This window comes from Cryptomeria japonica, chromosome 11 (assembly GCF_030272615.1).
Source record: "Cryptomeria japonica chromosome 11, Sugi_1.0, whole genome shotgun sequence".
NCBI classification, from domain to species: Eukaryota; Viridiplantae; Streptophyta; class Pinopsida; order Cupressales; family Cupressaceae; genus Cryptomeria; species Cryptomeria japonica.
The window spans coordinates 212,799,467-212,818,037 of NC_081415.1; positions in this window are offsets into that span (position 1 = coordinate 212,799,467).

An 18,571-nucleotide genomic window follows, 5' to 3' on the forward strand; every position below is an offset into this window, starting at 1 on the left:
TAATCTAATTGATGGCAAGTCTACGATTGAATGGAGAATCCCTTGATGATGCTCTCCCTATTCCAATGATAATCAAGCAATGATAACAATGTGCATGTCATTGGAATGCAGCCTGCTAATTGTGAAACACCACCTGCACATGAAGGTCTAGATGTGCATCCCAGTAGTGGAGGTATTCATTTTCTATTCAAATTTATTTATTTAGCTATTAATACAATTAAACATCTTAATTTGTAATTAGAGTAGTAATTATTGTAACCTTTTTTGTTAATATTTTAGAGTATGTAGTCAGTGGTGAGAAAATGGGGCATGATCTAGGTACACAACATCAAGAACGTGATGTTCCCCACTCAGGTAAAGAGGACCACTATTATTGCTTTAAACAAATATAATTGCAATTGGTGTTCAACATTAATGTAACCTTTAGTATTTCAACTCCAGATGATCTAGAGAGTGTTCACCATGTTGAGGTTGAGGCTACACAAAATGATGTGGCCCCATCAGGTAAAGAGCACAATAGTTATGTTCTCTAAATTAATGAAATACTTGTAACAATAATAATTTATTTTTTTGAATTTAACCCATTTCTTTGTTATTGCAAAGGACCTCCCTTCGCTTCAGTGTCCTCGTCCTCAATATAGGACTAGGCATACATCGAGATCATGAGTAGTTGGCGGAACATCTGCAGAGGGGGGAAATGATGAAGAAACCGATGTTCCACTTAGTCTTTTCATAGCTTCAAAGAAAAAAACAAAGAAAGAAATGATTGTAATCTAACTTATTTGATAATGATTGATTTTTATGTGTTAGTGAATGTAATTATGTGCTATTTAATGGTTATGGATGATATGTGTTAATTTTTTTTAATGAATGTTGTGTGTTAATTAATGTTAATCAATGTTATGTGTTAATGAACATTATGTGATATTAATGAATGAATTCTATATTTTATTAATGGTAGAAAGAAAGAATGAATGAATGTTATAAGATGTTAACGGGGAATTTAGAGTGATGTTAGGGAGGGGGGAGGGGCCAAATGAGCTTCCACCTTCATGTGGTTGGCCCTATTAAGTAGATAATATTATACTATTCTTGAAACCAAGCAAAGCTCAACAAGATAACACACTTTTCAATATTTCATTATGTTGCACAGTTAATCTTATTGAATGTATATTGAATCTTAATTGTAGGGTCCAATAGAGCCAACACGAACAACAACACCACAAGTTGTTGGGTATAATGAACTCCCATATTGTCTTGTCTGTACACGAACAATATGAGTTGCTTCTAGTGTTGATATCCAAGGTAGGACTGCAAAAGTTATGAATATGCCTCATCCTTGTAAGTTTTTTTATTACTTGCAAGTAATGAATATGCCTCATCCTTGTAAGTTTTTTTATTACTTGTAAGTCATGAATATTGCTCTTTAGTTGATTAAAATTAAATGAAAATCTTTAATGAATACACAAAACTATATACATATGCAGGCGCACCATGGTTGAGATGGTCCAACTCCCTAGTCTCACTCTATGACTACGCTCATGCCATATCTAAAGCAAAGACATCTCAAATGCATCATCGGCGGAAAGCTGCAAAATGCCATTTTAATACATAAGCAAGACATACACAATTGGGCACAATCACCAAGAGAACAGTAAAAAGTGTGTTTGAGATTGTATCATGGATGCAAAAAATCTCTTCATTAATCCTTGACTCATGATTGCTATAATACTTCTTTAGACTTCTCATGTCATTTGTTGCACTTCTTCACTATTTTGGACTGAGTTTCAACTATGTATTTGCCTTGACTTATGACTGTACCTAGCTTTGTCCTATCTTTGTAAGCTTCCTCTTTGAATTGTGGTTGTAGCTTTGATAATACCTTTTTAATGTTGCACTATTTGTAAGGAGGACAACTCCTAATGCATGTTGCAAATTGTGTTCTAGTGACTGAGACTAACCTTTTTGTACTTGATGTTTTTGATTAGTTGTCATAACCTCTGACTTTGATGCTTGTGCCTTAATAGAACTAGATGTTTCTTATATGCATACTTGGTCAAGGACTACATTATGATGCTATAGGGCTACAAACTAAGATTATTTATTGTATTGAGTTGCACATTTGACATGAGTTGCCCTATGACTGCTATGCCTCTTGAGGTTATAAGGTGTTGTTCTTGTCAAGTTTTGACAATGTTGCAACAATAATGTTTTATTTGTTGTTAAGGTTTGAAAAGACCTTTTAGAAACTTATACCCTGCTCTTTTTCACTCAGTAGACTTGATTACTGTCATTTTATTTGGTACTAGGTATGACCGCCTACTGGCTTTACTATAGACTGCAATCTCTCTAGACTATATTTTCTGAGTGTTGTTGTTCTATACTTGACCATCTATTAGGAAAACATAGCTTGAAATGTCCAAAACAATTAATGAATGACTGCACTATCACCAATCTATCTTGAAGATTTGACTACTCTTTAGATTATGATTATGACTGTCATGATATTTCATGAGACTGCTCTATCCCCATATGAAACCCTTTGTTCCCACAAATCAATGCTTTGAACTTGACTGCAACTTTATAGTGATTGTTTTCTTTGTACAGTAAGCTTGCTACTTTCTCAACTTTTGATATATTGGAGGCTCCTAGGATGGTTTCTATCTTATAGTCACAATACCTTGCTATAATTTGCAGCTATTCTATGTTTATTTATTTTCTATGTTTATTTGTTTTCCACTCTTAACTCATAGTTCAACCAAATATGGTTCATCTTGGAATCAATGCACATCAGTTATAATCAGATTATAACCAGTCTCCATGGTTGCAAGACCTGAAGAAGGATTCTTATCATCAATTAGATGCATACTTTTGGGAATATACAAAGACAAAAAAATATATTAGAACTGTATTTTTTGTTGAGTCATAATATGATGTGTTAATTTAGCTAAATAAGGGAACCAATGTTGTATTAGGTTTAATTTCATGTTGACAGTTGAAGCTTGTTAGAGATAGGGGATTTGTAGCAGTTAGCTTGTTAGGTTATGTCACAATCCCATGAAGGTCCTTGTAAACTATTAATGTCAGTAGACATGAGACTGTTATGTAACGAATTGGATCAACTAAACCTAGAAATTTTGTAACCAATGAATCAACTGACTCAAGAGTATGTTAATTATCTTATGATGGTCATTTATGACCATTATTCTTAGTAGACATTAAGCAGTTCACTAGATAGTTGGTTAGTAAACTAGTGAGTTAGTTGGCTCATGTGTATGCTATTTATCATATGATGGTCGTTAATAACCATTATTGTTTGTACACATTAAGCAGATGGCTTGTTTAGATGGTTGGTAACTAGTGAGTTTGTTGAGCTCAAGGATTGGATGTACAAGTCAAGCAAGGGAGGTGAACACTAACAACACATTAGTGCTTGCAATGTTAAAACCTTGGCCAAGATGGTGATGCTTTATCTAAGTGATTGTTAGATCACATGAACTAGATACACCTACTAGTTAGATGGTCATAGTAGCTAGGGGTTACCTATAGTGTGTGACTGACTAGTTGCGTGTAGGTTTTGAACACCAAGATCAGATGGCCAGATGTAAAAGAGACCCAATCCTTAGAATGCACCCTCATGAAGGGTTGGGTCTCTTCCAATTAGAAGGGGCATGGGAGACTGGCAAGTCTACGATTGAATGGAGAAGCCCTTGATGATGCTCTCCCTATTCCAAACTATGTCGAGGCTTGATACAAAAAGTTTCAGTTGGAAAGTTAAATGAATTGTAACCTCTAAATCTTTATCTCTTCCCTCAAAAATGAAACTTTCCATTTGAATTCCTTTCTCATATTGATTAGCTTAATAATATTTGTTCAATGTTTTTTATCATTAAAAGATTACCTTCCTTTTAGATAAATTAGTTAGATTCTTATTATGTTAAAGAACATTTAGTTAGTTTTCTCCTTCAACTGAAGTAGTTATGTTTTATTTTGAAATGCTCAATTTTTTTTATCTTAATATAGATCACAATTTATTTTCTTTAACTATAGAATTAATGAAATATTACATATGGTATCAGAGTAACCAAGTTCGACATTGAACCTCAGGCTTTCCACCTATAAACAAAACTATATACATATGCAGGCGCACCATGGTTGAGATAATATGTAGGCGAACTATATACAAAACTATATTTGCAAGTAAATCTTTTATTCAAATCCACAATATGAAACATAGAGTTTTACTGGAAGAACACAAGTAACCTTATCTCCTTTAGATAATATCACAAGCAACTGCCTACAAAAAGATGCAGTAATCCACAACATATACACAAAGGATAGATGACTGATTATATTATGTATGTTCACAAAATGGTACAATAGTAAGCCTGAGGCTATATTCTACTTCTTCTCTAATGATCCTTATTGTTACAAAAGTTCCCTCATTTATATGAGGGTATACATTGTCACCAATCATCGTGGATTTTTAGCACATAACTATTAATTAGCAATTTTGTTTAAAAACTGGAAGATAAACAAGTTCAACATTCGTATGTGTTCAATGTACTTATCATATTTATACATTAGAACATCATTGTTTAGTGTCCTCATGTCACTTTCTGTTTGGAAATGATTGGATAGAATATGGTTAACACAAAGTGACAATTCTTTGTCCCGATCCACACTGCTACTACTTGATTCTTCTCATCACTGAACTCTTGTTTCCATTGTTCCAATGATACTAACTCACCATTACTATAAAAAGAGGGCACCCTAGGGGTATTCCCATTGTCCAGCCTCTGAAGCTCTTTCCTTAATTGATTTGCCAATTCATCATGGGACTTCAAGTAAGCCTCGGCTTCAATTTTCTCACCTGGATTCATCAAACTATTGTCATTCATCATGCCTTCCAACCTAGACTTGAGCCTTTCATTCTCTTTCAAAGCTTTGACTATTCCAATGTATGTCTTCCAATAGATTTCTGCAACTTGCACCATACTTTTGAATCTATGCTCAATGACCTCGAGAACTAACATATCCATCTTTTGTTGTTCCTTTTCTACTTGCCGAGATGTCTTTTCGGCCTTGTTCCTCCAATACACAGCGTCTGTCAAGGCATCCATGGCATCTCTGTCAACACCGTATGTCATCCCTGTTTGACTGGTACCTGTATCAATCTGAAGCAATCTTGCTTTCAGCCTTTGTTTTTCTTCATCGGTTTTCTCATATAGGCTTATGTATGTAGAATTTTCTCAGACTAGAAACTCTATCTGATCTTGGTTCAGTTTAGCGACATCCAAATTTAGTTTGGCACTTGTTCTAGGGTCAGTCTTTCCAACTTGCTGCACCATAAAATGTCCAAAATCTTCTTCTGTATCAACCAATATAGGTCTTTTATCTTTGGGATAGATAGCCCACTATAGAAAAGCCTTTTGATCTCGATCATATCTTGATCCTCTAAAGAATTTATCAATCTCTTTTGGCATCATTTGCTTACTTGGGTCCTGTTTCTTGAGGAATCCATCAAACAATAAGGCAGAGTTCATGTCCCATCCAGAGTATAATAGCACACCAGCTTCCTTAAGCAATTGTCTTCCCTTCTCAGGTGTCATTTCTCTCATCACAAGATCCATCTCCTCTTGTAACTTTTGAAGTTGTTGCTCTTCTTCACTATTTCTCATGTTATTCCTAATTTGAGATCCTTTATGTTATAGAGGAATGTGGTGAACTCCTTGGAAGCAATGAAGTCACTATCAACAATTAAATCCTCATGCTCCAGGAATATGATGTCAGCCACTTCTCAGACATTCAGTTGTCCTGTTGCCAAGTCTATCAGTTTATCCTCTGCATAACCAGGGGGTAATCCTCTTGAGGACTAAATGGAACAATGCCAGATCTGGAAGCAGGAGACATATGAGCCAAAGGCTCTGTATTCCTAATAGTATCAATGTAATCCCTAAAAACATGAGGCGGGACTCCCTCAAGTATTTCCAATTCATGCTCCATAAGTTTGTTGGCCAACTCCAAGGGGTCTTCAATATTTTGTAGCTTCCATTTATAAGCCTGCATTGCTTTCTCAAACTTTATTCACTTCACTTTGGCCTCTTTTCTGCCAATGTTCTTAATGAGGTCATCCAGTAGGTAAGATTTATGTTCTCCAGCCTTAAGCTTTTGTGATGATCTAGCTATCCTTATGTATCCTTCAGGATCGAAATTGGGCCTTGGATCCCCCATAGCCATGCCATAATAATCCAATTTTGTCTGTAGCAAGCCATAACTCTTTGAAATTTTCATAATAAAATCTGAAAATACTAACAACCCAGGTACAATTGATTGTTTCCCATGGCTTGTCAGATGTTCTATACTCACTATTGATAGTTGCCTCACAATTTCCAGACAAACCACTATGTTAGGGACTATAAGTGGTAGTAATTATGGTCTCCCTTCGAACCCGTATACCCTGACTTATGTGAATTCTGAAAAACAATACCAATCTCCCCAATTGTGTTCAATTGAGGGATCTTCAGTGAAATCTTTTGGTCTTAGGAATCTTTGAACCTCTGGTGCAAGGGCATGATCGCACGAGCATCCCAATAGTCTATATAATGGCTTGACAAAGAACTACTCAAAATGCCAATATTGATTATTCACATACCTCTGGTCCCATGAAGAAACCCATAGTTGCACTGGCTTTCTCATCCCAGCATTGTCATATGTCCTGACACATAACTCTTCTGGCCATAACCCTTCATCTTGGCCCACATACAATAGCATATGCATAAGTAAAGAATAATGCTTGAAATGAACATTGATGACATCCCCCTTTAATTTTTCTAACCCATGATTCAAAACCTCAACCAAATAAGCAAAAAAATCAAAGAAGCGGGGGTCCGTAGACTGCAAATCAGCACAAATGACCATGGCTGAAATATACATCAAAGGATGGGCTTTTATCCCTAGCACTTGGGCAACACAGTAATAGGTATACTTGAAATATGGATGGAAAGAGTTAACATCATAGGGAGCTTTGTCATCCTGACCTAGTGGCACTAAGGACCCTGCATTTCTAGGTCTATGTATAAGGAGTCTCCACATTTTCTAAATGTGCTCTAGGTTAAAATATTCACTTGTTAACTTCTTGAGGTCAATCAGTTCTTCAAATCCCCAATCCAACTCGAACACGGTGTCAATAACCTCCTTTGTGATTGCAAGAATTGGCTCACCCATATAGTTATATATGGTCTTGGTTTTAAGGGTCATAATTGTATTCAAATGCCTTCATGAGCTCCACATTCACGAATACATTAGCCATAGCTAACCTTCCTAAGTTCAATCACCATAAATTATTGATAGGTTGAGGAGAAACTCTTCTATTGTACCAATATATGAATAATTCATACCCTCTCAATTCTGTCCATATGTCTCTGAGATCCTCAAACTGGTCCTCCAGGCCTTCCTCATCAGCTCTAATCTTCTTGGACCTCAAACTGGATGATGACCACTGGTCAATCAGGTCCTAGGCCAAAGAACACCCTTCCCTTTTCTGTCTTTTAGGTTTTTCTTCTGCAGCGATAGGTTCTTTTCCCTTTCTGGTCTTATTAGTTTTAGATGATGATTCCATTTCAATTTTAAAAAAGAGGTTTGTGTGCAAACAACTTACTTGGAATTACTGAGCTTTATCTGTGAATGCACCCAATTCCTGCTTTCAGTTCATCACCTGTGAATTCCTTAATGTTGTGTCCTTTGATGTTGATCCACTACTTATGGCGTATTTAATTAGTTGGTAATGGCGATTTGGACAACGGTCACTCGGGCACACGTTTGAATTGAATGGTGATGTGACCTTCCCTAGGATTTGTTTCTGATTTTCATGGCAATCAATAATCAGTTCAATGAGGATATGTCTTTCGATCATTTGTTTCTTTAGTCCATCGATCTCTTTGTTTCTATCGACAATACTTTTGTTTTGAATATTACTTCGATCAAGTATTTTTTCCCTTCATCGAAATACTGTATTCAGTTAGTATGGTTGTCTCCTCATCAAAACATATCTGATATCCATTGGGTCTTATGTCGAAAAAACCTTGGGCTTCGATGTCCTCCTTTATTTTTCCATGGAAATACTTCTGTCATTGATATCACTATGCCTTGTTGATGAATGAGTCTATTATCTCACCGAAGCTTTTCTTTATTTTCCCTTATTTTTCTTCACCGATAAAGTTACATCGTCAAAACAACGCATATCAAGAACATGCCTTTTAACCTCCTCAAAACCTATATCCTCATTGATATCTTTTTATTGATGTAGCTTCCTTTTGTTTGATCGATATTATTCTTTCGATGAAAATGCTCCTTTTGGTGGGTCCTTTTTATGTTGCACCGATAGTATTATTTCCTCAAGAAATTTTTCCGTCGATGAAGACCCTCTCTGCTTTCTTCGATATCTTTTGTCGATGAAGTTATTATCTTCGGTGAGTCCTTTATAGAATTCATCGGTGTTTCCTTCCTTTGATAGCTCTTTTATATCGATGAGACATCGTTGGGTCTCATCGATACCTTTTGAATTCGGATCGATATTATTATTTCGATGAAAATGCTCCTTTCGGTGGGTCCTTTTTCTGTTGCACCGATAGTATTATTTCCTTGACAACTTTTCCTGTCCATGAAGACCCTCTCTACTTTCTTTGATATCTTTTGTGGATGAAGTTATTATCTTCAGTGAGTCCTTTCTGGAATTCATCGGTAGTTCCTTCCTTCGATGGCTCTTTTATATCGATGAGACATCACTGGGTCTCATCGATAATAGTTTTTTTTTTTATAAAAACTATCATCGTCGGAATTATGATGAATACCAATCTTTCGACCAACAATGTAATCAATGGACATACAGCGTTCTCATCGGTGAAATGTTCTGGAGTTGTCACACTTCTGACTCAAATGACACAAACATCTGACAAGGATGCTATACGTGCGAGGGAACTTCGTAGTCAGACGGTCATCGATGTCTCCGAATGGACAGACGACACAAGTGTCGGATAAACAGCATCACCATCGGTGCAAAGTTCCAGATCATCATCGGCTTTGCAATGAAATCTACTAATTCTGACGACTTCTTTGATCATCAGTAGAGTCCATTCGATTGTCATATTTCCGATAGGCATGGCATGATCGACGGTTGATTTTGTCGGCACTCTGACAAAAATTCATCGTAAATCTGACAAATGGTCACCGGATATCAGCTCTGAATGTACTAGTGGATGCTAGATGCCAACAAGTATTCTAGATGCTTAAATATTATCTCATGAATACACCATTGCTGATCCCACTAGATCCAAGTAGGCCTCTATTGCTCTATATTTTAGCAACAAGTATAGCATTGGGAGTACTACTAGCTCAACACAATACAAAAGGGAAAGATTGTATTGTTTACTACATCTCTCGCACACTCATTGGCTATGAACTCAATTACACCCCTATTGAGTGGGCTTGCCTAGCAGTAATGTTGGCAGCCACTAAACTGAGGTACTATCTATTGACACTTAAAGTACAACTAATTGCAAAGATAGATCCACTAAAGTACTTACTCAGCAAAGTAGCATTGACAGGCCATTTTGCCAAATGGGTGATGATTCTTAGTGAATTTGACATAGAGTATGTGGACCGTAAGGCTATCAAAGGACAAGTTACTGCAGATCAGTTGGCCGATGCACCACTCATAGGCAATCATCCTCTCATTTCCAATTTTCCAGATGAAGAGATATTCATGATCACAACAACACAACCATGGAAACTATACTTTGATGGTTCATACACTAGGCATGGCTCGGGGGCAAGCATTCTGTTTATCAAACCTCAAGGTGATAGTATCCCAAAGTCATACAAGCTCACATTTGCATGTACAAACAACATAGAAAAATATGAGGCCTTGATCAAAGGACTCAGGCTAGCCATACAATGCAAGTTACAAGAACTGCAAGTATATGGAGACTCCCAACTGGTCATTCGATAAGCAACCAATGAATATCAGACTAAGGATGACAAAATCATGCCGTACAAGCAAATGATGGATAGTCTAAAGGCATCATTTACAACTATCACCTTTGAGAAAATACCAAGAGATCAGAATTGAGTTGTTGACGCTATGGCTACTATTGCATCTCTCATAGATCTTCCAAAAAATTCAACACACTATGAGTTCTTGGTCGAACAACTTTGGATTCATGCTTATGATATCCCCGAATCTGAGATGATATGTCACCTTGTCAGTTTTGAATCCCCATGGTATGGTGAGTTTTACACCTACCTCCGCGATCACACACTTCATCCTAACCAATCGAATAACCAACATAAAACCTTCATTTGCCAAACCGCTCGATATATCATTATTGTTGAAACCCTATACCGATGCAGTCTTGATGGTACTCTCCTTCAATGTTTGGAATAAGATAAGATAACAAAGGCCTTGGAAGAGGTACATGAAGGAATTTGTGGGACTCACTCAAGTAGCTCGTCACTAGCCAAGAAGATCATATGAGCTGGATACTATTGGCCATCCATGGAAAAAGACTCCTACTACTTTGTTAGAAAGTGCAAGAAATGCCAAGTTCATGGAGACCTGATACATGCACTAGCACAAGAATTGCAACCAATCACAAAACCATGGCCCTTTTGTCAATGGGGCCTTGACCTTGTGGGTAAAATCCATCCATCTTCATCCAACAGCCACAAATTCATTATTACTACCACCGAATACTTCACAAAGTGGATCGAAGTTGTTCCACTTACCCAAGTCACCAACAAGTAGATCACCTCATTCATCCTCAATTACATCATCTGTCGATATGGTGTACCCATGTCCATCATCATAGATAACGGTCTTCCTTTCAAAAATCAAGATGTTCGTGAACTTTGTGAGAAGTTTCACATCCAACACTGCTTTTCCACACCCTATTACCCACAAGGAAATGGTCAAGCCAAAGCATCAAACAAGAACATATTAAGAATCCTCAAGAAGACAGTTAATGATGCCGGTTGTGATTGGCATGTTCAATTAAATCCATCACTATGGGCATATCGAACTAGTATTTGAACCCCTACAGGTACAACTCCCTACTCATTGGTCTATGGTGCAGAAGCTATCTTACCTATTGAGGTTGAGATATCATCACTACGAGTTTCCTTGCTTAATCTGATAGATGATGAATCCTACAAGGTATCATGTCTTCAGGACTTAGAGCTACTTGATGAGAAATAATAAGCTGCATACAATCACCTCAAAGCCTATCAGCAGTGCATGAGCAGAAGCTACAATTACCAAGTTAGACCTCGTACATTTGAGGTAGGTGATCTTGTTCTTCGAGAGAATCCTCGTAACCAACCCAACCAAGAACATCAGGGAAATTTTGAATCAAACTGGCTAGGTCTATATGTTATCACTGTTGTCTTTGGGTCTAGGGCATATCAGTTGGCTACTTCAGAAGGAGAACCACTAGCAGATCTGAACAACAGCATGCACCTCAAACGGTTTTATACATAAGTTGTATAGAGTGTCAGGCTCCCATACATACCAAGAAAAACACCAAAAACATTCAAAAAAATGTCCTGAAGAAAATACAAAAAACATCAAAATAGTAAAGAAATATCATGCATCCAAATGGTGAACAACCACTCCGGTGGCACCTTGGGTAAGTGCGATGGTGAAAACCTGGCAAACAGGTGCCACTCATAAAGGCTATGGTGCCATTGTCTTTTAGACTTGTTACGATCACATTCGTTTGCATCCACTCATCCATCAGTCCAAAATTGTGGCTTGTTATTGATCTGCAATCAAGGATAGTCCTTCATGCGTCTTGTATCCCGCTTTTTCATGGTCATCTCTAAACTGGGAGCAATGCCCTTAACCTATTTGATGGAAGTGGATTGTGTATTACTTATGATTCATTGATTTCTTCATTCGAAACTATCTCACCAAATTCAAAAACATTCAAAACAATCATCAAAATAACAAAAACATTCAAAACATTCGTCAAAATACCAAAAACATTCAAAAACACTTACAAAATCCAAAAACATCAGAAAACCTCAAAAATCAAACAAAAACATGAAAATGCATTGTACATATGAACCCAAGCAGATAACCAAGCAAACATTATGAAATACTCCAACAATGACCTCTTATCACATCAAAATCAACAATCAACCATCAACACACAAACTGTCTTAACAAGGATGCATCCTTCCTTACCCAAAACAAAGACAAGATAACATTTTTTTTGACAAGAAAATTTTGTTCAAGCTATCAAATACTTGGTTGGATTTCCAAGTTATTTATTCATTTATATCAAGTTCCTACGCCACTCTGGGATATCCACAAGTGATTAGAGTAGTCAAGATGGTTCCTACGATTTTGTTTGTATGTCTTCTATGAATTATTTCGATGAAGTTCTGGGGCATATACTAGTGGTGTCTACGTGGGAATTTCACTAAGTTACGTGATCTTATGCAAAAAATAGTCATAGATCACTACGGCTTGCTGACTACAGCGTATACCTCGACCATATGAGCATGAAGCATTATCGAGGATCCATATTCTTTATTCTTTATATATGTTGTTTGCTTACAGGTACAATGCTCCATCTTCAGTTCTGACTGCCTCATCCAAGCTCAATAAAGGTTTATCTCTTACTACGATATGAACTTGTCTCAAGATATGATTGGCAAAAGATCAAGGAGGATGTTCCAAGTCATGCATGAAAGGCGATATTCTACAAGTAATACTTAGGTCAACTTGATCCATTATATCAAGTTGCTTGTATTAACTTGCTATATCAAAATCCATGTAAGAAATACTCAGGTCATCTTGAATCATTATGTCAAGTTGCTTGTATTTTCTTACAATATTTTTAAAGCTCAACGATGAAAATAAAGCACTATGGATCGTCATCTCATCTCATCTATTTATATTGCATTTCGTTGCATATCGCCCATCCATTTACTCATTCATTCTTCATATGCATGGTTTTGTATGCAAGTGTGAACAATACTGAAAAGTTATGGAAAAATGAGTTGATCTTGGATACAATCATGACAGAGTCCTCTAATATATCATCATTGCATCATGTAAAGTCTAAACAACCTTGCATTCATCTATCATAATCACATCTTCATCCTTATATTTAGTTGCATTTGCATCACATGCATTTCATGTAGTTACACTTAAATACATATAGTTCATTATCATTTATTGGTATTAGTCTCATTATATCATTTCATCATTGCATAATGGTGACATTTTAGGTTCATTTATATATCACCCTTGTTTGCATTAACTATCATTATTAGCCATTACTATGCATTCATTTAGTGTCAGTTACCAATCATTATTTATCATCATTTAAATATGTGTACCTTGCATTTGTTTATATTTCCATCGTTGAATACATTTATTTATCTATCCACTAGTTAAGTGCATTCATTTATCTATTTAGTATATTCTTATTCTCATTTATTTCATTTAATATTCATTAAAATGCATTCATTCTCCTTTTTAATTTCATTAAGGTGCAGTTATTCGTTAACCCATGAATTACATTATCATTTTACTTGATCATCTTTTTCACCATTTAGAATCATAATCAAACCATTTGCCTCAAATAGTGGTTCATACATTATACATATGCATTCATTTAGAAATTATCATTTAAACATTTGTACATTACATTTGTTTATCCATATCACACTTATCTAACAACACCATCTAGATGCATATACATAAATATCATTCATTCAACACATTACATTAACATCATTTACATATCATTATCTCATCATTATATTAACATAAAGTACAAGATACTATCTATACCATCATAATCATCATTTCATTATGCATACATAACCCTCATGGCATTACATACATAAGGCATCACATCCCAAAACATCAATGCACACATATATCAACCTGCATCCACATGTTAGCATCCCACATCATACAACCTACATATAAACATCATGTAAGAATAAATCATCATAAAACATGCATATAGAAATCATCTCATAAATACATACATATAGCAAGTACAAGTATCCATCTAAGTATAACTCATAAGATCATCATCCTGCATAAAATCCATACATATCAACATGCATATCATCACAAAATATGGGATCTCCTCATATATATTAAAATTGGCTACCAAGAGCCATCCAAGGTATAGTCCAAAATGATAATATCAAAATATACAAAATGCTCTCTCAGATACCACTCTAAAAAGATGTTGCACCATCACCACCTGCTCCCCCACTACCTCTTGCACCACCTAATCTATCTCTCCGTGGAGGACCAATCACACCCCCACTAGTCTGCATCCTCTGAGACCGCTCTGATCTCTCTCGATGCATCTATGAATAACGTAGTGCTCGTCGACTAGATGGCACCTCCTTCTCATATAAGCCCCACCTGTAATCCCCCTCTGCACCTACTCTCTATACCTCCCTTGTCAATGCCTCTACAGACGGCCCCTATCCCTATACTCCCTCCAAGGCCCGTATTCTCTCCTACAACTGAGTCACCCTGTCCATGACCTTATCTCTCTCCCGCAACACTACAATCAGCTCTGACTCTCATGCAAACAGCTGCACATCTCTAGCGGCCACCTCTACCTCCAAATCCTCTATGTGAGTATGCAAATATCCTATCATATGGTCCCGCAGATCCCCACCTGTAGCTCCCTCCACCATATCCATAGGTGCCTCTCCAATGGCTCCCTCTCCAATGGCTCCCTCCTCTGTATCCATAGGTTCCTATCCCTCACCTACATCCCTGCCACCTAGTCTCATGCCTCCCTACATCAGAGGTCCCTGTGATAGCCGCAATGGCTGCCCACCTCTCCCTCTTCACTATAATCGACCACCATCACCACCTACTCCTCTGAATCCACCTCCACCCCCTCCTCCTCCTCCTCCATCCCCACCACCACCATCTCTGCCACCCCCATCCCCTCTCCCTCATCCACCTACTACTCCACGACCTCCTCTCCTCCTCCATCTCCATCCCCTATCCTCCTCAAAATCTAGAATTGGCTTGGTCGGATCTGATATTCGAGGAATCGGATGTACCGTAATATACTGTGTGTACTCCTCTGACACCCCTGCATCTACCATCCCCGGCCTCATATGCCATGGTTTCGCTTGTAATGTGCGAAACTCTACCAAAGCCTAATCATAGGGTAACATTGGTCCCCACAGATACCTCTCTCAAACCACTCTCGCATACTCTCTTGAACCACTAAGCAATCCCTGCCTCCGCCCAAACTATCGCAGAACTCTACCTGGAAGCTGTCTCTCCACGTAGTAGGTTGTCCTGCCAATGAGGTATTGAGTCATAAAAACATATGACAATGCCTCTGCATCATCCTCCCATGGCTCACACTCAATGTATGGTCTCCAGATCACTATATCCAAGTCATCCAGTGCCCGCCACCACTACTCTAACTTCCCCAAGTGGGGCTAACTCATCATACCACCATACATATATACATATGGCTGGTCTGCTGCCCTAAATCTTAGACTAACTGGGTGAGTCACCGGTAGATGCTCCCAGGCCCAAAGATGTAGCAGAGTGATACACGTGCATCAACCATCATCATAAGTTGTTTTGTTTCAAACTTTCTTAAGTTTAAACCTAGACTATCAACAGATACTTTGATCAAGTATCTTCGGGTCTCAACAGGTAAGCAATCATGGCACACCTAGACTTCAAAGGCATTTATCCTAATGACCTAAGTCTCATCAGGGCTGCTATGGTTCAAAACAACTCTCACATCACATCTCCATCCATCCATCATTGGCATCAGAAGATTCTTATTCAAACACACTGGGGCATCTCTTTTCCTAACAAAAGCGCTGTTTTACACACAATAGCGCTAAAGTACTGAAAAATGCACTACATCAACTACCCAATAGTGCTAAACCAACAAAAGTACTATAATAACTATACAAAAGTGCTACCTCACAACAAAAGCGCTCAATCAACCATGCAATCACGCTAACAACCCAAAAGCACTAAACAACTATGCAATAGCACTACAATTAACAATAGTGCTAACACCACTATGCAATAGCACTTTAGCAACACAATAGTGCTAATTTAGCTAACAAAAGCACTAAAATACAGTTTTAGCACTATTGTCTTGACTCAACTTGGACAAGCTAAAAAATCTATCAGAAATGCATAAAAATCAAAAAATCAAATTCACATACTGTTGGTCTGTAGTCGTCTGGCCGCTGGAATCGATGGACTCGCTCCAATTGGTACTCTGCTATGGGAACGAGCATCCTAACTACTCCTTGCTCTTCCAAAAAGTCAAAACTAGAGCTCAAATTTCACTATGGACGCGAATACAAATGACCCTATTTTCACCCCTTTCCCCCCATATATACCCTTTGCCGTAACCCTGATTTTTCCCCACTCACTGTCATGGTCCCCGTGAACTTCCCGAGCCTCCCATTTCTTCATTTTATCTCCCATTTATTCTATTTTTTCCCCAGCATTGCTAAAAACTTCTCTTCTATCACCCTGCCAATTTTCATTCTTTTTCGAGAGATCACCCGATTTTTCAAAAAAAATTGGCCCATCTCTCAAGGGGGCATACCACCCATTAAATTAACATTTTATGGGGCATATTTCTTCATACCTATTTTCTTTTCTTTGAAACAACGTGATAAACAGCACCATCTCAAAGAGGGGCAAATGTAGTCACATAAATCTGTCCATTTTAATTAAATGAATATTTGTTATTTATTTGATTAAAAACTCATTAGCCATCAGTTAATTAAATTAGTATTTAATTAATTCATCTTCAAACATTCTCCTATTAATTAAATAAATTATTGAATTTATTTTAATTAATTCATTATATCAAAATCACAATCAATTAAATGAATAAATTTTATTTATTCATTTAACCCCCTTTCATCTTTTAAACAAATTAAATAAAACATTTATTTCCCCCCACTTGCATTTTCCTACAAATGCAAGTTGCAACCACAAATTGAAATAAATTAATTTTATTTTAATTAAAATCATATTTTACCTCACCCACCAAATCCACTTCCACTCTTAAACCCCCTTCTAGATTCTTCTAAACCCTTCCTAATTAACCTAATCCAACCCCTAACTATTGTCATATTCCTAAGCAACTTGGAGTCACTTCTCAAAGACTTCAAAGTCTTTGAAAAGCATTAAATGCTTTGTGTGTTCAACAAATTAACCTCTAAAGTCTTCCAAACCACTAATGGCTCTTACATGACCATTTATGGTTAATTCCACTTGCACCCATGGTTAAGGACTTTAACCCTTAACTCAACCCCCATGTGACCCATGTGTCTCCTCAAGCATTTATTGCTTTAACCATGGTTATCCCTTTAACCTTTTCACAAGAGTTTATCCATTGGATAAAAGCTTTATTCTTTGAATAAAGAATTTATTCATTCAACCAAACCTTGACCTTAACTCCCAAGTTAACTCTCAGGTCATGTCAAGCATTTAATGTTTATTCCCTCTCCTCTCAACCCCTCTCATGTTGACACTTGTCATCTTGGGATTAGGTTGAAATCCCTCACATGGATTGAATATCATTCAATCCTGACCCTTGTTGAGATTACTCAATCTCAACCATCCATTGCTCCATTTTTCCTATAAATAGAGCCCATTTCTTCGTAATCCAAATCCTGAAAACTTGTATGCATTTAATCTATAGTGAATTTTAGAGAGCATTTAGCATATTTTAGTCATATTCACTCTTTTGGTTAAAATTAACAAATAACATCTAGTTAAATCATCTTTTTGGTTATTAAGCTTGCATTTGCATACTTTTCATAATCATCTATAATATTGAACCTCCATAAGACATCTAAAGTGCAAAAAACTATTGAGAGCTACAATAATTTGTAACTTGGAGAGGAGAGGAACAAGGGAGAAGGAGCTAAGAGCATTTAAAAGGCATTTGGAGATGCCTTGTTATATTTACTTCCACAGTTAAATATCTTATCATGTTTTTAGTGTCTCTTTTGATATGTCTGCTTAGACTTACTTTTGGTTGATTAACACTGATGTTGGTCTTCATTTTCTTGTGTTTTTGTGCGTTATTCTACCACAGGTTTTAGTCTAACAATTGTCCATTTTGCAAAGCATCATTTGGTGAGCCCAACGTGAATCCAACACCCAACAACATTTTTTTTAACAAAATGAACTTTTTTGACTGTTTAGCTTGACACACAAGTCGCGCTTTGGCGCTTTTGTTCGTGCTTTAGCGCTATTGTAATTTGGTATTTTAGCGCTATTGTCTTTACAATTGCGCTATTGTCTCAAATTTAGTGCTATTGTCAATATATTAGCACTTTCGAGTCTTAACTAGCACTTTTGTCCATGTTGTAGCGCACTTGTATTGCTATTTAAAATTTTTAGTTTAGTGCTTTTGTCTATACTTTAGCACGTTTGTGTTAAGTAGCGCTTCTATTGTCACACAAAGTAGCGCTATTGTAATAGAACATTGTAAAAGAAAGGCCTTGT